A 22,005-nucleotide genomic window follows, 5' to 3' on the forward strand; every position below is an offset into this window, starting at 1 on the left:
TGTGCTCTGCTCTCCGCACTGCAGAAACCCCCACGGTCCTGGGGCGCAGTGGGGAAGGACACCCCTCTGCTCTCCCAAATGCATTCCCCTCTGATGGAGCAGCATCCACCTGGAGCTAGCTCCTGACCCCGCAGCTACTCGCAGGAGAACGTGGAGCGCCCTTCTCTTTCAGGAACTACTCCTTTAATTTAGTGTTTTCCCCATCAGCCTTTTGCACCGCTCCGCCGTGCCGCGTTGCAGCGACGCCTGCCCGGCTGCTCCCGCTGGCCCTGGCTCAGGCGCTCCGCCAGTGCCTCCCTCTGCCAGCTGCACCTCACTGCCAGCCCGCAGCCGGGGCTGCACCCTGGGAGGGCACGAGGAAATGCAGCCCTGCAGAAGGAGGTGGTGAACAAGGTCCTAGTGAGCACTGTCAGCTGGGCCCTGAGTGTCCTGGAGACAATGAGATGATATTTTAGGCCAGCAACTGGCTCTGAAAACACCGTGTGTCCTCTATGGGACAGTCCCAACACTTTTGCAAGTGTCTTTGGCCCTGTCCTTTGAGTAGTGTGTAATGTATGTGTTTACATGCTTTTTCTGACTCAGTTCCATTCATTCTCATGGGAAAATCATCACTACCTGTTCACTGAGACTGTTTAGGAATATGTCTTTGGGGAATACTAGGTTTTAGCTGAATCTTCCTCTCATCTTGCCATTGAACAAACAGTTGGTGGAGTGCACTGTTTTCAGGAAAGAAGAAAAACTTCAGTTACTTAATTTCCTTTCCACCTGAGAAACCTTTCTGGTTTTGGTATAGACTTACATAAGCTCATTTAATTGGGTACATTTCTACTGATTTAAGAGACATTACACCAACCACTGTGAATGTATGTTACGGGCTTCCAGGTACTCTGGAGACAACAGAAGTCTATTCAATTCCACTAGAGCTACAAGAGCCACTCCAGGGGCAGTACATGTGCTTTTAGTGACTCATGTTAGCCCCTCTACAATGACTGTAGCAGAGATGGTTCAGTGGCAGGAAATTAAGATATCAAGTGCCTGGCACAACATTTGTTTGTTCAGTATCAGGACTTTGAACTGAATTATAGAAGATTGCAGAGGTTTTTAGAACAGGAATTTGCAAATTGCAATACATTTCTTCTGCCAATGTTTTAAACAGCTAAGCATCTACTTTCAGAGGATCTTCTGGGGAACAGCTATTTCTATAGAGAGCATTGTTTGCCACCACTCCCTCATAAACAGTCTGTTTAACACAGCAAGATCACATTTTCAGCTCACAAGGATGAAAATAATAACAACTTGTACTGCATATTGTAAAGTTTTATATCTGTTACCAAAATGGGAAAAACAAGGCAGTTTCATGAATACATTACAGTAACTTAGCTACTAGCACATTTAATTTACCAGTTCATCAGGATTCATGGTAGTGGGTTTTTTTAGGATTTCTTTTTAGCAGTGATATATGCACAGGCAAGAGACTAGTTACCATATCAAGCATTTGCATCTGTTCCAACCAAGAGAAACTCCCAAAACTATAGTACTATTTAGTCAAAATTCTATTTTTTCAATAAAAAGAATGTTTGAAAACTAGTTTTACTCATTACTTATATAATTCATCTCTATTCCCTTGCTTGTGGCCTGATATTGGTTTCACATTTTGACTAGCATTATCACTGCTTAGTACACTTCAAGACTGTCTTTTTTCCTTCTTTTGCCTGTACACCATACTCCAAGCTTCCTTGGAACAGTCCAGGGTATTTGGTTATCCTTAACTTAAGTCAGAATAGAGGAAGAAGTGAAAATCTTCCAGCTCAGGTTCTTTTTTAAGCTATCTGATAGGAGATTAACTTTGATCTGGTTATGCATGATCTGGTTAATCACATAAAAATCTAGCCAAATTAGTCCAGGTTTGTATCATTATCAGCTATTCCTCACTGTCTGTGACCACCAGTGTTCTGCACGTGCACCCACAACATGGCTTTCACAGAGAGGAGTAACTTAATTTGCACACAGGTGAATGCATATTTTGCAGCCCTAAGTGACACATCGCAGTGGGCAGAGGCAAAAGTATAAAGGAGGCTTAGAGAAGGCAGCACAAAGCACCACTGTCAGGTGCCCCTGCAATGTTACTCAGGGTGTTATGAGGACCTTTCCGTGATGGAAAATGTGTGGGCTCAAAGAAAGTCACCTGTGGAGCTGTGAAGCTTGTCCAGGACATCATAGTCTGGCATCTTCTGATCTATACAGAGCAAATGAAACAAAAGACCACTTAGGGCACTTAGAGATAGGATTGATGTTCTCATGTGCCAGCTCTATACGCCATGATTTTTCTATTGAAGACCCCTACTCCTCCATGTTTAAGGTGACGGACAAACTACAAACAGAAGAAAAGAAGAAACCTCCTCCATTGTCAGCTGAAGCATTCCTAGTCTCTTCCGTGTTTTCCAACTCATGAGGGTACCTGTCACTCAGATGTGCTGGTATAAAACTGTGTGGTCCTCTATGAACCAGAATGGGAAATGCAACCAGGGAAATTGTGTCTTTTTTCTTCAAGTTAACCCACATGAATTCTGCAACTTTCTTAAAATAAAAAAAACAGACCACAAAGCAAAAAAAACCAAAACCCAACCAACCAAAACCACAAACCCACAAAACATAGCAAAATCTAAACAAAATAGCAAAACCAAAACAATAGAGAAAGTTATATTTTGTTCTGTAACAGTAGGAAATAAATAATGGAAGCTGGGTACGTAAAGCTGAGCATACATAGATCTTTGTGCAGAACAGAAAATATACCATGAATGTGCATGCCTTCAACAGTAACACTACTACAATATTTTACTTCTTCAGTTTTTAGTTCTGGTTTATCAGAAGTCAGCGAAGTCTCTACAGCTAGTCATATAAGAATTTACTCAATGGACAAATCAAACTATTTGGGTAAAGCATTATCATCTGTAGGATATCCTCTGTCCTTCTAGAAACATCTCCTTGCCACCTTCTGCTCTTGAGAACTTCTGATGTTCAGCTGGGTGTGTTTCTCCCAAAGACCTCTAACCTACATCAGTGCCCATGGTGCCTCCCTTAACCATGCAGCTGACTCAGATATTATGTTACACTGGGATGATCAGTGTCAAGCTCAGTTATATTTTTCCTCGGAAACAGCTGACTTAATTTCACGTGTCCTCTGATTATTACTGTGCAAACAAAAATGTGGAATAGCAAATATCCTGAGTCAGGATAACAACAGCTAAAACACAGAATTCTATCAGAATTCATTATCTAGTTAGGAATCACATTTTCCACTGCAACCTATCTCATTATCAATTCTAAACAACTTTTGAATCCATAAAAAAGGATTTCTATGATCTTGCTGCAATGGAAACCTCTCCCTATACATTCCATAGTCTAAAATCTGAGTTGGTTAAAAGGAATTGATGATTGAGACAAATGAAGTTCAGTAGCCATGTATGAAAGCTTCAGAAACTATCTATAGCTAAAGAGCTGTAAAATAGAAACAGCAGTCAACCTCATTAGATCTTTTTAGTGTCATTCATGCAGCTTTCCTCTTAATGGCATGAATGAAGAATATATGGTGTGGTGTGGTGTGCTATGGCATGTTTATGGATATGATGTGGCATGGCATGCTATGGTATGGTGAGGTATGGAAAGACCATTGTGCTCACAAATAAAGTGCACAAGAGTACACGGAATAGCTCCCCTTGCTAAAAGAGACCGTGTGTTAGCAATTCACCTTTGTTAAGAATTTTCTGTCTTCTATAGGGAATTTTTAAATCAGTGTCTCTTTAAGATCTACTTGTCTGCCTTTTCTGTTTACAGCATGACTTCAGTGCTTACAGGCAAGCCCCCCCTCTTTCATATTCTTCCATGTTGGTCATACTGTGCAAGTCAATGGAATTTATAAAACCTATGAGTCTCACTGCCAGCCTGAAAAAAAAAAGGAGCACATATGGTGAGTGTTGGTCGCTGTTTGTTTGTTTGTTTGTTTGTTTATTCACTTGCCCCCAAGGTCTTTGCAGTTGGCTTTGAGGAGGGAACTTCTGCTCTGGAAGATACGTGGAAGCTGGGGGAGGGCTGGAAACACTGGGTCGGTCGGTTAAAGCGTGGTGCTAATAACGCTGAAATTGTGTGTTCGATCAGCCATTCATTTAAGAGCTGGGCTTGATGGTCCTTGTGTATCCTTTCCAACTCAGAACGTCCCTTGACTCTGTGAAGATCCCCTGAGGAGGGCACGATGACTAGCCAGACGATTCTGTTCTCGCTGCTGTACTTCAGGAAGCCGGGAGCAGGAGGGAACGACACGGAGTTTGACCACACGGGGGCGCCTGGAGTAGTCAGGATGAGGCGGTCGCCGGAGTATTTCGGGAAGCAAGACACTCGCAGGTAAAAACCCCCCTCAGTGCAGGGGTTTCTGCTGGCTTCACCTAGCAGTCAGTGAAAATAATCACCATATTGACTATATGTACTCTAGACAGCACGGGGATAGTAACTTCATGCTTGAAAAGCATGTCATTTAAAAACACCGTGCCAGACCAAGAGGATTTTTGCCTACAACAGGAAGGGAGAGAAAGAGAAGAGAAACAAAGTGTGCAGTTTAGGGATGCCAGTCCAAGACACATAGAAGATACCCCGAATATATTAACTTTCGTGTATGTACTGCTGCAACAAAGAAAAGTTCCCCAGCCTAACGTAATGAGGACAATGCAGCAGCAGAAAATTAATCTGCCGAAGAGATTTTTCTTGATTTCTTAAGTAAAGCAGACAGCAGATCTTGCCAGTAGGCATGAAATTCGAAACAAAAAAAATCTGTAAGCCAGAGAACATCAGTCTGGAGTAATAGTATCCTGCAAAAATATTATTAAAACTAATCAAAGAAAGAAATAAAAGATATTTGAAACAGCTTGAAAATTAGGTAACATCCATCAGTTTTAAAGCTGCTGGAGGCACTTTGTGCTGTTTTCTTCTCAGTCTGAGCTTAAATGAAGAAGAAATACAAGAAAGTTTTTCTGGGGGAAGAGCACAAGGTCATCTTGACCTATCTCACAGACAGAGCATATTTCTAAACCCTTGATGTTTTTACCTGACCTTGAAGATAAGAGAAGAATCTTAGAAGGACCAAGCAATAGAGAGCTGTTTTTAAGTTATGAGAAAAGTTTAATCGTTCTTGACTTGAACACTTATGAATCAGGTCAGGAGGCTTAAGCTGAAAATATTGCAACAATTCCAAGGAGAGAACATCAAAGTCTCTTCCTTTTTTCTTACTAATCAGCAGATAAAGGAAAGCCTTCCATTATTTTAAAAAAAACAACAACCTAGTGGGAGACAATTATTATTAATTTGAAGCCAGGAGACAAGTCATACATTCAAGAGCTAAAGAGTATGACTTCGATAAAGCAGTAGTGAATATGTAAGACCTATTTTTTTTGGTAAAATCTTATTACATTCATTCACCATATATTGCCTGAAGCCAAGAGAAACTTTTAAGATAGATATACTGATAAGTGTTTTGGCTTTGCCTCGTGTGTTTAATAGACTAAACCAATGAAATCTGTAGGGAAAGGACCATACAAAACTATTTAATATTAAAAGATTGAGTGGCATTCCTTAGGGATTGGTGTTAGGACTAGTGGTTTTTGACCAACCTTGTTGGTGCCACAGAGTGGGATTGAGTACACCCTCAGCAAGTTTGCCAATGACACCTAGCTGTGTGGTGCAGTCAGCATGCTGGAGCAGGGGGATGCCTTCCAGAAGGGCCTTGACAGGTTTGAGAAGTGGGCTTATGCAAACCTCATGAAGCTGAACAAGGCCAAGTGCAAGGTGCTGCACCTGGGTCAGGGAAGTCCCAAAGACAAACACAGGCTGGGCAGAAATTAATTGAGAGCAGCCCTGAGGAGAGCAACTTGGGGGTGTTGGTGGCTGAGAAGTTTGACACGACCCAACAATTTGCAGTTCAGCCCAGAGAGCAATAAGTGTCCTGTGCTACATCCAAAGCAGAATGGCCAGCAGGGTGAGGGAGAAGATTCTGTCCCTCTGCTGTGCTCTGGTGAGGCCCCACCTGCAGTGCTGCATCCAGCTCTAGGGTTGTCAACAAGAGAAGGAGCTGCTGGAGTGAGCATAGCAGGCCACAACCTCTGCTATGGCAGTGGGCTGCACTAGCTTTAAAGTCTTTTCCAACATAAACAATCCCATCATTCTGTGATGAAGATAATTTTCTGTTTTGACAGAGTAAGTAAGGAAAGTCCAAATTGTACAAGTAGCTGAAGACTACATCCGTAGTGTCTAATCCTGCTAGCATTTAAGCACATCTTTTCTTCCAGTGTTTCTAACATCTCACAGACACTCATAAAGCTAAGGGTTTCTCTTTTCAAGATTATGAGAACAGAAACATTTTACCAATATGACAGAATTAATTGGTTCATAGGAATCATAGTAGGATAAGCTGCTATCAGACTTAGAAATTTTATACAGGTTTTCTGGATTCATATATAGGATATTCTTTGGTTGCATTTTGAAAAAGCATTTGCCATTTCTTATGCAACTCTCTCAGGCTGTTTTGTAACAATATTGATGTTCCACCAGGCAAATGGACTGTAAAAAGATACGCTGCATAGTAGAATGCTTTTGATTTAAATGTATAGCAAGAAATTTTTGTGAAATAAAAGCTGCATTAGAAAAAGCTGGCACTTGGCCACAATTGACTCTGTTCTGGTTGCTGCAACCTGTATCACCTGCAAGGTTGTTTACTTATGGAAACAGGTGGAGCACAACTTGTCCCACTGCTGTCCTCAGGAGCCTCTGGTACAGGTACAGCATATATAGCCTAATGTCAGCTTCACGCTGCAGATCTTTTGTGTTATTCCTACTTGTTATAAAAAGCTGACTCTTACAAGTGTAGTACTGTAGCAAATTGCTCTATTACTTGGAGAGAATTCCACTTTCCTACTTTACCATTTCTGTTCCTCAGCCTCTTCATACAAAAGCATAACAGTCAGCTATGTCAGAGAAAAAATCCAAGCGAGGGAGTGAAGGGCTAAGGGAAGGCTACCTCTCTTCAAAACATTCCACTAACATTTAAAAACAGAGTCAAACTTTTAAAAAAGTAACAGAACACCTCCTTTGCTTATATCTTGAAATGAACTGTCAGTGTAATGCTATCAGAGTTGTTGCATCCTTGGTCTTCAGGCACGTATGCAAGGAGGAGGGTACAAGGAGGAGGGTACAATGCTTTCTTCCCTCATTCCTTGGACAAAGGATTAAGACTATCTGACTTTTGCATTAAAATTTAGAAAAGTAAGTTAAAATGACACTTACTAGCCATCCTAAACACAGAGAGCAAATTAGTATTTAATTCGTTAAAGGTTCTCTGTACGGTTTTCTCTTTGATAACTTGAAAATCAAAGCTTCTAATTTATTAGGAATTGACAACAAAAATGCAACAGTGTACCTTTCACAGCAGTAGAGAAGATAGGTACCAGAATACAGAATTAATTAGTCATTCCATGGGGTTAATAGATCTGAAATATGGGTGAGAACCACAGTTATAATATATGTTATGAAGAATAAAGGTTTGAAAATGAAGATGTTATGAATAATTTACTTAAAAGAAGACAAAGTCAAATTAAAAGCTAGAACCAAAGAGAAACTTCGTATATTACATGCTGTTTCTTTTCCTAACAGGTGGTTTATTTCTGCAGTGATAGTATAGTAAGTTACAATCTGTCAAGCAGAGATACTGAAATATTTTCTGTGCATTGTTTCCAGCATCAGAACCAGAGATACCTACCTAATTGCCGCCTTAAAACTTAGCTCACTTCCTTTAGAAAAAGAATTTGTATTTTATAGTTAGTACACAATTTTAACCATGGGGTGGAAAAGAAGAAACAATGCAAATAATCTGTAAAAAGTCACGGAGAAGAATACTGCTTTATTTACCAAATGTTTCTGAAACCTGACTGAGAATTACATTCTGGTTTTATTGACTACACTGCTCCTGAAATAGAACTATAGGCAACACTATATGAAGAGTTACAAATAAAAAGCTCAGCTGAGAGCTGAGCTACAGAACAGAAGAATGTAGCTGAGTCCCAGTTAGTCCTCTCTGCAAGTGTGTTTGGCCCCAGTTGAGAAGATGAAAATATAGGATCTTTGCACTATTTCATGTTATTTTTGGACTTCCATAGGGTTTATTCACCCTTGGTAAGTATGTTAATAGAAATGAATGTGGATTAGTTAGTCTATTTGCACTTTGCTAAAGGGTAAGGATAAGAAAAGATAATTCAGATGTTAAAGGATTTTCAGTGGAAGAAAGGGTTAATACAGGCTGAGTGGTATGCAGTGAAGAAAGGACTTTGAAAAAGAGCGTAGCAAAGACACTGCAGACTGATTCTTTTGGCAATCACTACCATGAGGCATGTTCCAAAGGAAAGATTTTTCTAAAAGAGGAAACTAACAAGGAAATTGCTCCTGTCTGCCACACCACTGCCCTTCTGATGAAAAATAGCATTAATGGTAGTCGGAGGGATTTATTGCCACACAGATCATGCATTGAATCAAAGCATTACTCTGTCACATTTTTTAAAAATATCCCACACAGATAATCTCATTGCAGTGTTTCAGAAAAGAAGGGAGCCCCTGAAGTAGCCCTTTAAGAGGCCTCTGGAGAGGAGAGCTGCTTTTCCAGTCACTCCAAGTATGCCTGCCATTGGGGTCATCATCCATGACTGACTGGGTGTCTTGTCTATAGTAGATTTGTTACTGCAGGTGTTCACACACACTGGGGTTGAGGCGTCTCTCATAATCAGTTAAATCAATCTAATTTAAAACCACTGGCCTCCCGAACTCAGAAAGATGTACTCTCATCAGCCTTGCTTTTGGTGTAGGAAGAGTTCTCTCCCTTTGTTGCCACATTGGCAAGGGTCTGTGGCTGGAGGAGACATGGGCACCTCCACATATTCAGGTGGCAGCAGGATCTAGGATCTCTGCCATGAGCACCTGACTGAGAAAGCATAAAAGAGCAAGAGAAAGCAAGAATAAGCACTGCTTGTAGAGGTATACAAATAGGTTGGTTTCCACTGCAATACCAACAATAGGTCATGAGAGTTTACGTAAAGACAAACTACACACATTCTGCTGAGGGGTAAAGGCAGACATCACCTTAAGGTGGATGTTTCCAACAGCTGTTCTCAGTTACCTGCATTCAAACAGTGATGATTTATTTTAAAATCTTCCTTGCGATCATTTCTCTGTGATAAGAAATAAATTATCTCAGCTTCCAAATGTGTTCAGATATTCACAGCTATAATTTCTTTCTCCTAAGCTTGGATTGTTGAGAGGGTTCCTACATGGAATTACCTCCTTCATATCTTCTGTAAGGGCCAGGGACTTTTCCTTTCCTGCTTCCACAGCAACTGCCAAATTCACACAGTTTACTTTCAATACACTGGGCCTTGTACTGCAGTAGTTGCACATTAGCAGATGTGACTTCTTTCCAACAGGGATGCAAATGCTGCAGGCAATGTTTCAGCTTAACCATAACTCCCTTAATTCAAAGCTGCTCACAGTCCACGTTCCATTTCACTTTCTGAATACTGCTGGAACTTTTGGTCCTGACCCTGCTAGGAATATAAATAAAAGCAACAGCACATCTTTTGTTCAGTCAGTCAACCTGTCCACTGAACTTACCACTTCTGCATGTTTCCTAAATGACAGACACAGCCGTGTCTCACACAGCCTCTACAATTACCTAGGAAATTATCATACATGTCATCTCTGTGTAGGGCATCCCTATGAACCATGAAACATGGTCTCATATATTGAAGCAATACACAGAGATAAATATAGCATTGTTCAGCAACTTCACAATCTGTCTATTACTCCCTGTCTCTGTCTGTGTGCCAGTCACTTGAATTAATATCCAGTGAAAACAGCCATGTAAGGATTATGCTTCAGTCTGTGACTGAACAAGTTGCCACAAGCATCAGGTGGGCTGGAATTTTCCCATGTAGCTCTTAAATCCTTAAACAGCAGAGGGACGATCAATCCTTTACAATTTACCACTTGATACTGAGTCACTCACTAGATAAAAATCTTTGTAGTAACTCAGAACAATTCTGAGTCAGTCATCCATGAACAAGAATACTTGTGGCTAGAGGCTTCGCTCCTACAGTAACTGAGTTTTTGTCATTTTGGCTTTTCTCATGTCTCCGTATACTTCTGCAGATTTGCACTGATAATACCAGACTCACTGTGCAAATAGCAGAGTCCAGGTTCTTTCTACCTTTCCTCCTAAGACGATGCTACTAAGACTTTCATTCTGCATGTCTTAGTTCAGCTGATACATTTTTTCAAAGTGTTGTTACTCTATATAAAACAACAGGGATCAGGTAATGATTAGATTACCGGAGTTTTCTATTGCTTATACTGCTTCAAATGGAGCATTGTAAAAGGAAAATTCCTCTTTGCTAGCTACCAAATTGTTCAGCCCTGTTAAGATCCAGTCCTGAATTCCTCATTGAAAGTGAAACTCAAACTTGAGTACAAGCGCACCACAAACGAGCAATCCATCAAACTCAGTCAGGAGGAAGATAAACTTTTGCTTGGTGCTGTGCATTATATATGTACATGTGTGTTTGTGCTTGTCTTAAATTTGGTCTTCCAAATAGTGAGAATGAGAATAAAACTATGTGCACAAGAAAAGGCTACAGGAGCAGTAAACTAGTTGGTCTCTAACACACTTTTTTTCTAAGTGGAATCACTCCTTTGTAGCACTCCTGCAGCTTCTGAGTATTAGATCTTTCTTATTTTTGTGTATCAACATATGCTCATGCTATAAAAATTAGAAGCAATACTCCATGATGAAATAGCATCATATGTAATCCTATTGTTGTGTAAATCAACCAGTGACTCAATTAGTAACTGCATTCAGCTAAGTACAGGCCAGTATAGAATTTATCCTGACATTTGTCACTTAAACAAATAGCCTAATTTTATTCTAAGCATGCAAAGCTGAGCAAATAAAGCTAATTACCTTAGTGAGGTAGGGCATCAGGCAGAGAAGTAAACTGCCTGTACCAGTTTCATTTTTTTCCTAGAAGAAAGTGAGAACAAGTTACTGCAAAGAAAAACACTCCCCTCTACACACACACAGACACATAATTCTGTGTGTGAAATGTCCACAGCCATTTGAAGCAAAATGCAGCACCATTGCAGAAGGTTAACAGTGGTTCACCAGGAGTGGGTGTTTCTAAACTAAGAGATGTTCTTGTTAATACTAGACAAAGTTCTCCCTAGTGATAGGCAAAGCACTGCTAGATCAGCCAAGTGTTTCCTATTACTACACATCCACATAGCTGTCAACTCTTCCAGCCACAGTTCCAGAGAAAATTCAGGCTGTGAACACTTCCACTGGGTGAGGTCAACAGCTTCAGCCTTCTGATCCATGCAGAATCCTCCCTGGGGAAAGGCACACTTTCTTTACAAAGAATTGCCTGAGAGGCCATCTTATATAGTAGTTATTTTATAGATCAAAGGGAAAAGACAGGAAATGTGCCAGCAATCAGAATTGCTATCTTCTGATCTATGTGGTATTCTAATGAATAGGTCAAAGAAAAATTGTTAGAATATGTTCTAAGCTGTCTGCAGCACTTATCTGAACATTATTTGAAAAACAGTAATAAAGCACAAAAACTAAAAAAAACACAAAGCAACAAGCCCACAAACAAAACAAATAACCACAAAATAAAATAAAGAAGTAAAATTTTCCAAAACAAGGACATAAGCCAAGCCACTTCAAAAAATATCAACTAGAAATTCAGGAGAAGAGGAATTCAAAACAAATTAAGAAACCTTGTTTTTTAGAATAAACATAAAGACAGCCCTACCACAGTGAAATAATATCAAATACCATCAGGACTGTCAAAAATAAAAAACATGATTTATTTTTGGCAAAGGAAGTCAGCTAATAATAAGTCACAGTGAAACACAGTGAATGGAGAAAGCTGTGGTGCTTAATGCTTGAAGCAATGACTTAGGTTTATGAGTATTCTTTACTAACAAATACTTATTGGAGCATGAGAAATAAAAGATAAGCATATTCAAATACACAGGATCAGGACTGAAATAAACAACTTCACTGAAATATTAGTAATTAAGCTTATTAAAATAAAACCCGAAGCCTTACACAAAAGGATGATATAAAACTGTGGTTCCTGTATGTAACTGGGTTGAAAAAAAGATGAATCTACAACCAGATATAATATGTGTTAAAACTAATCTAAAACAAGGGGACAAAATACAACACACCTCCAAGCCCAGGAGAAGCTGGTAAAGCAGTTTTCTTTGTTACCTAACTGACACCACAGAATTATAAAATATTACTTCTCATTAAGCCAAAGAGAATCTGTATCCATTGGTTTCAGTGGGCTTTATTATAAGAAATGTGCAGTTATTTCCATCGGACACTGTGCAAGCTCAAAGGTCTGACCACAGGGATCTGGCTGGGAGCTGGGACTTGACAACTATGGCCTGTGATAGTACCTGGCAGCACCCCCAGTTAGGTGTTCACCATTTTGCTGGTAAGGCAATGCACTCCTGAATCCTCAGTCAGCATCACCTTCCAGGCTCTAATCTGGGATCTCTTCGACTTCAGGTTTCTGCACATCCTCCCTAAACTACAATTTACTTGTTGCATAATCTTATATTGAGATTTGGATTCTGAAGTTCAGCTGTCTATCCTACTGTGTTTGGCCATATCCAAGCTCCTCTGTTTCCCACTTTTAGTGTAAAGAAGCTGTTTACAAGAACCCCAGAAAACTGAAACCCTCAGGTTCACAGCTAAACCCTTCAGAACACCTCAGTTCCACATGCACAAACAAGCTGATGGTGAGTTTTCTTAGTACTTCCAGACATGTAGAATCATAGAATGTTTTGGGTTGAAAGGACCTTAAACACTATCTAGTTCCAACACCTCTGCCATGGGCAGGGACAATTTCCACTAGATCAGATTGCTCACAGCCCCATCCGGATTAGAACACTTCCAGGGATGCAGCATCCACAGCTTCTCTGCTCCAGTGCCTCCCACCCCCACAGTAAAGAATTTCTTCCTAGTATCTAACCTAAGATTACCCTCTTTACACTTGAAGCCATTCATTCTTGTCCTGTCACTACATGTCCTTGTAAAAAGTCTCTCTCCAGCCTTTTTGTAGGCCCTTTAGCTACTGGAAGATGCTATAATATCTCCCTGGAGCTTTCTTATCCCTGGGTTTTTCAGCCCCAACCCTCTCAGTCTGTCCTTGTAAAAGAGTTGCTCCAGCCCCTGCTCATTGCCATGGCTCTTCTCTGGACCCATTCCAACAGGTCAATGCCCTTATGCTGAGGACCCAGAGATGGGTGCAGTGCTCCAGGAGGGGTCCCACAAGAGCAGAGCAGAGCAGAACAGACTAGAGAAGAGCAGAGACAATCCCCTCCCTCTCCCTGCTGGCCACCCTGCTTTGGATACAGCCCAGGATACAGCTGGCTTTATGGACTGCCAGAACACAATGCTGGGTCATGTCCAGCCTCTCATCTACCCCAAGTCCTCCTCAGGGCTGTTTTCAATCTATTCTTGGTCCAGTCTGTGTTTATGCCTGGTATTGCCCCAACCCAGGTGCAGCACCTTGCACTTGACTTTGTTGAAGTTTATGACATTTGCATAGGCCCCTTTCTCAAATCTGTCCAGGTCCCTCTGGATGGCATCCTTTTCTCTCCAGCATGTTGACTGTACCACACACCTCGATGTCATCAGAAAACTTGCTGAGGGTGCACTGGCTGTGTCACCAACAAAGATACCAATGGCCATCCATGAGGAACACTACTCATCACTGCTCTCTGCTCAGACACTGAGCTAGTGATCACAATTATTTGAATGCAACCATCCAGCCAATTTCTTATCCACCAAGTGTTCTATCCATCAACTCCAGCTTAGAGACAAGGATGTCATGTGGAAGAATGTCTAATGCTTTGCACAAGTCCAAGTCAGATGATGTCAATCACTCTTCCTTCATCCATAACTGCTATAACTCCATGGTAGAAGGCCACCAAATTTGAGAGTTCTGATGTGCTTTTCAGTGAAGCTATACTCACCTCATTGCTTTCACTTCAAAAAGGGAAGTGAAAACCATTAGAAAGACCCTAAACTTCTTTTTGTGCAATGTTCACAGGAATCTGAGTTGCTTTCTTCTAAGAACCAGAATTCCCTTCTCTCCACCCACACTGAGACGCTAAAAATTGTGCAAAAAAGCAAATAATCTGCCCCCTTCCTTTTTATAACAGTGTGTTTCCCTTCTCCTCAGGTGATTGATATGGTGTGCTTAGAGACCACTTCCACAATTTTCTGCTAGTGAACATATGTTCTTGAGAAACACTTAACTTGTTCTTTTCCAGCACATATTTTATGATAATGAACGGGAATCAACAGATTTTTATTACCAGTCTTATGCCAACAGCTCTTTGGAGTTTTACTGTGATATCACAGTGTGAAGACAAAGCAGCAGAAATAGGACTGTAGCTGAAAAGTCTTTTATAAAGCAGCGTGCAGTGGTTCTCTTTGTAAAAGCAATTCAGACCAGTACTGATGCAACTAAAAGCAAGCTTCTTTTTCTTGCAAGCAAGACATTTCAATGATAAACCTTTTGTTAGTCTCTGTTACCTAATTTTGTATGGTGGCAAAAGGATTATTTAATTATTTAGCCAGTACAGCTACATTTAACTAAACTGTGTTCATCTGTAGGGGTAAGTAATCTTTCCAGATTCCTTAATCTACATCATTCATAGCAGCAAAAGCTTTTCAGTGTTGAGCACCAAAATAACAGTCAATGTCATGATCAGGCTATTTCTATTTGGACTATGTTTCCACTTTGCAGCACTGGTGAGGACAATGCACTGTATTCACTTTGTGGATTCTGCATGCTTTGGCTTATGCGTGTAATATATAGAAAACCAAGGGGAAAACATAGAAGGAATAGTCATGCTATAGTCTTCATAGTAACATATCTCAACGTAAGTTGATATATGGGGAGCACTCATTGTAACATCTGCACAACTAAATGCAGATGGCTAGAAAAACTTGTGACTAAGCCAAGTGTCCACGTGTAATTTCTTGTTTCTGTTTGATATCTCGCTGATGCTGATCTTAAACTTGTTTTTAAGAAAGCCAAGCTTACAGAAAACCAAAACAAAAAGCTGAAATAAAATCATTACCTTCTTCAAAGTGGAGTTTTTAATAAGTCTGTAATAAATCACCAGTGAGTACAACTAGCATAAAGGCTAGGCTGACAAAAATCTCACTACATAACATATTAACTAAGGTGCAGCCTCCCCTTTGTACATTCACATACTCGAGCATACAAAGAACCAAAAGGCCAATGTAAACATCAAGATTAATTGAAAAGACTCCTGCTACATTCTTCCTTCATTTGATATGCTGAGGCTAACTGCAGATGGGCAGATCACCTGTGCCAAGCACAAAACTCACTGTTTCCATTTCCCAGTGTCTTTGAAAACAAGGCACTCTTATTTCTACCAAAATTGTCTGTACAGCTTTGAATCATGCAGGCTCTTAATAAATCTATCTTATTTTAATGCAGTCTGAAGCATCAGATTATGAGTAGCCATTTATGCAGAAGAAATTATACATTCCTTAAATACCTTGTGAGCCATCTAGTGTTCTCATCCTTGTAATTTTCTTCAGAAAGCTCTATTTAGCTTGTGTTCTCATAACTACGGATCTTGACTACAGGATGGGCAAGGAATGCAACAAAAGAAGTGTTTTTATGAGGTGGAAAAACACCATAGGAAAAGGGACTGGATTTCAGCATTTGTCATGCAGTAAGCAGCAGGGAGAAGTAGGGCTGTGATATAACCATGCACTTCTTTATGAAGGATGCATCAGAAAAGACATTTCAAAGTAGATAAAAATGGGGTACTCTTATTTCAGTGACACTAAGCAAAGCTGGCATGCAAGACACCCTAAGAGGTGCAAAGGGCTCTGCTGGATTTCAGTTCCAGCTGAGCTGTGTCACCTTGGGCAATTATTTCTATGTATGTTCCTCTGCCATATTTTATCTATCTGTATTATGAACTCCACAAGACAGACCTTTCCCCCTGCTACTTTCAAGACAGCTATCTGTGCAAATGAGCCACATTTTTTAGCACAGGATAGGAATACTCTAAAGTACCAATGATCATTAATCACACCAGCTTTACTACGGCCATAGGATAAGGACCTAAATCCTGGGGAAAAGTGACTATTCAGCAAAGATTGAGAAGTAGTGTCTCTTTGGAAAAAGAATTTTTAAACAAAAATCGAGGTACCATATATTAAAACCAGGTTCTCCAAGCTTTAAAAGAAAGCTTACAGATTCAAATAATATGTTCATTCAATCGTGCCTAATTAGCAGTAATAGTCATCAGGACTGTTGCTGCTGTGTTGTACAAGTGTTTATAGAAATTAGCTGCAGCAAGGTTTACACTGGCATGTTATTAGTACCCACATGCACTGTGCTGTTAAAGAGCATACTAGAGTTTGAATATGTCTCCAAATACCTGAGAAATACTTCAGAGCCTAAAGTGTGCACCCTCCTCTGTTGTGCTGTAACCAGGATAAAACTCTTCAATTTTACAAGTTACTTTCTATAACATTTATCTTGTAATTCTGATATCTGTGAAGGAGGTAGTGTAATGCAGCATGTCTATGTTTACTGCTTTGCATAACCTTCAAGACACAATATATGTTACTCAAGTAGGTGAAATACACTTCAGACCTTCACAAAATTATTATTTCCCTTGCTTAGTGTGTATTCAAACATTTTGCGGTTGAATAAGGTTTCTCCTCAGTAGCTGTGATACCCTCAACAACTTCTGACCCCAAATGCTACCACATTAAAAACTTGTGCCTTGGAGCCCAGCTTAGGCTTTGAACCTACAGAAAGATCTGCCACCTGGATGAAAGAAACCTCAGCTTCTCTCTTCTCTTACAAGATGCAGAAATGCAGCTTTATATTGAATAGAAAAGAAAAGGGATGGATGGAGGGCAGTTGTGAAACAGAAGTTGCCTCTCTTCTATCCTTCAACCAGTGTGACTTTTGTAGGGTAAGAATGAATGTCTGACCAGGCCCTCAGTGTCCTGCTGGAGATCAATGCAGAGCAACTCTGCCAGAGCAGCAGGAGATTTGAATGTCCTATCACTTTTCATACAGATAACTGACCTGAAGTAGTACAGCATCCTTACAAACGCTTTAAAAGAACTCCAAACCAGTACTAGTGTTGGAAACACCCCGAAAAATTTCTTTGCACATGCCTCTGGCAAAGACACATATACCTATCTATAGTGCTCTGACCTGAAGAAACCATTGAGACTGATGCAGTTCCCTTCTGGGAACTTGGCAAGAGTTAGACAAAAAAAGTAACAATTTGTGATGGCACGCTCTGGGTTTTGTTCTCACTCAAGGTTACGCTAACAGGAATTAACAAGGGTGCTTACTGCAGATAAGGTCTGACTTTGTTCTGAAGTCTTCTAGGGTGAGGTGAAGCACAGACCATTGTGACACTTTAATCGTCTTGGAAGGATCCAGTTTCATAGGTAAAGAAATAGGTCAGCTACATGTTCAGTCCTGTTCATGTAACATGTGCTGGAGGTCCCACTGGATTTAGTAATACTGACTGAACATCGGGAAAACTGGACTTGACACTAAGTGCATTGTTTGAAAACATTAACTTTTTAACACGGGTTTGTTTGCTTGCTTGTTTGTTGCGAGGACGTGTGCACATAACTCTACTGGGGATTTAAACAAATGGCAAGGAAACAAGAAATAACTGACTTCAGATGAACAGTGAATCTGCTCCAGGTTCGCAGGAGTTACCCTGAACGTACCTATGGCTATTCTTGTATGTACAAAGGTCTGAATATGTGGACTTACTGGGTTTAAATTTTAAAACACTAACAAATATTGACTGAGTAAGTTACAACCATAAGGACTCTTTCAAAACCCCATGTATTGGTATTTAATATTCTTCAAAATAGTATTAGTGTTTAAAAAAAGCTCTTAAGTAGTTTATTTATTCTTATGGCCTCTGGCTGGAGTTTTTAAAGAGACATTTTCAGGTGTTCCCTCCTGAACATCAGAAAGTAAGATAAACCATTTCTCTCTGTCTCTCTGAGTTTACAACTATGATACCTTGGTTTTAGCCACCTTCCCTGCCGAATGCTGCCAAGTACTTCTTTATCACTTTTATAATAATAAATCAGGAAAAACTTATGATTAATTAACTTCTGTCTGACACAATACCCCTTCAAGCCTTCTCAAAAATCATTGCTATTGATACAACTGATCACATCTTATATTATACAAGTTCTGAAAACACACTTTGAAACCAGAGGTAGAAATATAAACACACTTAAGGATTTAGCCCAGTGTCCCCAACTCAGAAAATAACTCTTTGCAACTTTGGTCCAGTATTTCATAGAGCCCGAACTAAGTCCTTGGATCTCAGTACAAAAGACTTACAGAATTAGGTTCTTAAAGTACTGTCATTACTTTAAGTCAGATTAAAATGACTGTTATCCAGTGCATTATATAGCTATTTATAGCCAAATCTAGTAGGCCACTCTTTTATACTACATTTTTTATTCCTTCAGACTGTAAAGGGCTCTTGATATCCCAATATATTATAAATGAAAAAAGGCACATACTCTAAATCTAAAGTGTTCATACCACGGTCAAAGGATATTTCTACTTGAAAGCAATGAGGAATAAATATTACCAGGTATTCCTACTCTGTCCGAAAGGAGGAACACAAAAAAATGCTACAAGAAACATATAAAGAGACTTTGTACTGCAACTTCTTGACAAAGCTTCTCAGTTGTCAGATATTTCTCTGGAAGGAGCAAATACAAAATTCTGCTAGGGGCATAGTAGATTGTCACTAGCCTGTCTCATCCTGTCAAACACTGGAACAGGCTTCCCAAAGAGGTGGTATATTCTCCAAGCAAGAGGCATTTGAACAATGCCCTTAACAAAAGGTTTTAACTTTTGATTAGCCTGGAAGGGCCCAAGAAGTTGGACAGAATGATATTTTGTAACATGCTGGGCCCAGATGGTCTGGCCAGGTATTTCCTCAGGATCTCAGCGAGAGGTCTGCAAGAGGGTGATAAATAAAAGAGAGACGGGCATGATCTAGTGACCTGAAAATAAAAGTTTTAATAAGCAAAACAGCAAACCCATAATCTGTACACAGTATAGGGTTCATAAAAAAGGCAAGGGCCAGAGTAGGTTACAAATTTATATAAGGTAGGTTAGGGGGGTAGTCTGAGGGAAAGGGTCCAATAAAAACCAGGGATTAGGAATATGTAAAATCCTATTGCACCGAATTCTAACCAACAATAACAGAGAAACTATAGAACTTTCTACTACTATTAACATATAACCTTCCAGGGGGCATTTCCAGGGCACAGGGATCTATCTAAAGAAGATCCTTCTTTCAAGGGCCTGAGGCAAAGTCTCTTGCCAATCCTTTGGCCTGATGGACTACAACATCTCCCCCTTTTTCATTTCTTAAAAAGTATAACAGTCACTAACAGTAAACTTTAGTAAAACAAACATCAACATGAAAATGAACAGAACAAACATTAAAATTATTCAAGTTCCCATTTTCCATGGTCCAAGATTAAAACTATTCTCACAGGCCAGTGTGACAGTCCCAACTAAACCCATCTCCTCATCTTCTTCCCTCTGCTGGACTAAAAACAATGAACAGAAGGAATTTTTGAAAAGTTGTAACATACATCTTAGCAAACAGGGTAACACAGTCAACATAACAACAGAAAACACACATGATAAACCCGTTTGGATCAATGAGGTTGCCCAGCCGGACGTACCCAATCCTTGAATAGTCCATTAATTTAACATGGCAGCAAAATTAACATTATAACTATCATTAACAAAACTAGCAATTCTGGTTTTTAATAGACAAGGCATAATTTGAAAAGTCCCACTTCTTGAACAATTCGCTGATCCAGTCTCCTTCCTGCTCAACATGTAGCTTCCTTACCCCCTCCTTCAACATGCTTATGCTGTGGTGGATGGATTCCCTATAGTTGGATAAATTCATGCAGAATAAGCCCTCAAACTCCTCACAACCGTGCCTGTTTCAGCAGCAAGAAGTCTATAGCAGCCCTATTCTGTAGGGTTGCATGCCTTACACTATCTATGTCAGTGAGTAATTCACTAAGGGCAATTGATGTAGCACTAGTTTGTTTACTTAGCCAGCACCCAATGCCATCTAATTGTTACAATGCCTTGGCTGCAGCTACCAATGGAAGTAGTGCAGACATCACAATATTTGCTGTTTTTGTCCAGTAGATAATTTTGTCATTACAATCCTGTTTGAATTGATTAACAGATCTTTTTACTTTTGCCAATTATTTTTTATGTGCCATGGTGATGTTGGGTGCTAGCATCGTAAGCCTTCCTAAGCTGCATGGGCCCCCTTTGATGTGTCATGGAACTGCTGGCCAAGCTCTATCCCCAGAGTGTCGCACTATATTACGAACAGCAAAGCACAACACTGACTCTCTTCTGGGTTGCACAAGAGAGCAAATTTTATTATTCCAGATCTTCTTTTATAGACAGGTCTGAGAAGGTCTGAGAGGTAAAACTCTCATTGGTCATTAAACTAACACATCACCATCACTGGACAATTGGAATGCCACCCCCTGACTGTTTCTTACAAGTAAACAACAGGGATCTAAACACCACCTGCAAAGGTTGTTTTCCTTCTCCAAGGGCTGTTTGGATTCCTCCTTATGCTTTCTCAGGCCAGAGTGAGAACCTTGCGTGACTCAGTTTCACACAGGCTCAGTGCTCCCCGCCTGCTTTCAGCATCCATATCAGAGATTAAAAACATGCCAGGTGGTAACTGGACAGGGTGATTACTGGACCAGAAAAATATAGGTGAGGTACAATTACAGCACAAACTGACTTTTATATAACTGTGTAGGGAATCATCCCACCTGACTATTTTTTCACCTATTACATTTATAGGTCTCTTTTCTTTCTTTGTTAATTTAATGTCTTTCATATAACAAAATTTCACACTATAGTCCATTTTTACTGAACCAAGCAGTTCCAACTCTTGTGGTTCTAGTGGTGCACATAGGAGTTTCTGGGTCCAGTAGTCCCAGGCATCTACAGAGCTATAGACCTTGGTATTCTTAGGATCGTTTCTTTGCAGGGTGTGGACAGCATCTTCTGGTATTGGCCACACATCCCAGGGTAACCCAACTAGGCAGGTGGAAAAAGGGTTACCAGGACTCACTACAGAGAATTGTTTCTTGGTTTGTTGTATTTGCCAATGTTACCCAAACATTTTGTTTCCATTGTGGAAGGATCCAGCTGTTACCTTGAAGGAGGAGACCAAGAAAACTATAGAGTGGGGAGTTTTGAAAGGTCATACTCAGTTTCTTTAAGTAGATCTTTGTGAGTCTTTGTTTGGTCCTTCAGATAGTCTCTCAACCATTGATTTAGTAGCCTGTTCTAACCTAATTCCCATAGGTAATATTCAGTTGGAAACAGTAGCATTGTCATAATGCAACACATATCATGCAGGGTCAGTAGATGAGCTGAGAAAGTACCTAATATTAGACTGGTGAAGTATGGTGATTCCCTCCCATGCTCCTGTGGGGTTTTGCATAGCTCCTTAATTTCCCCATAAGCCAATGGTTCCCAATGCAGATTGGCATCTCTGCAATGATGCAATCATATAAGAGACCAGCATTATTGTTAAGTCTTGAAGCCAAGTTGCAGTTCCCCTCCTTTACTGCAGTCCTCCAGATTTTCTCCCATGGGTCTTTATTGGGCTCTGGTAGGCTGATGTCCTCTTGAGATGACAAAGAAGAGGAGAAGGAGGAAGAAGAACCATCTGACTCAACAAAAACCTTTTTATTAGACTGGTGTTTGT

General features: G+C 40.2%; 1 protein-coding gene across 1 annotated transcript in view; it reads left to right on the forward strand.

Moving 5' to 3' along the window:
* The first annotated feature begins 3,888 nt into the window (after positions 1-3,888).
* The window catches only part of PTBP3 (polypyrimidine tract binding protein 3), a 73,647-nt gene continuing 55,530 nt past the window's right edge, over positions 3,889-22,005 (forward strand). Inside the window, exons 1-2 of the mRNA XM_088054070.1 lie at positions 3,889-3,967; positions 4,209-4,398. The gene's annotated coding sequence lies outside the window, so the exon portion shown is untranslated. The remainder of the gene's footprint in view (positions 3,968-4,208; positions 4,399-22,005) is intronic.

This window comes from Pseudopodoces humilis, chromosome 4, assembly GCF_049639895.1.
Source record: "Pseudopodoces humilis isolate 2021_Gansu_Grassland_sample_001 chromosome 4, ASM4963989v1, whole genome shotgun sequence".
NCBI classification, from domain to species: Eukaryota; Metazoa; Chordata; class Aves; order Passeriformes; family Paridae; genus Pseudopodoces; species Pseudopodoces humilis.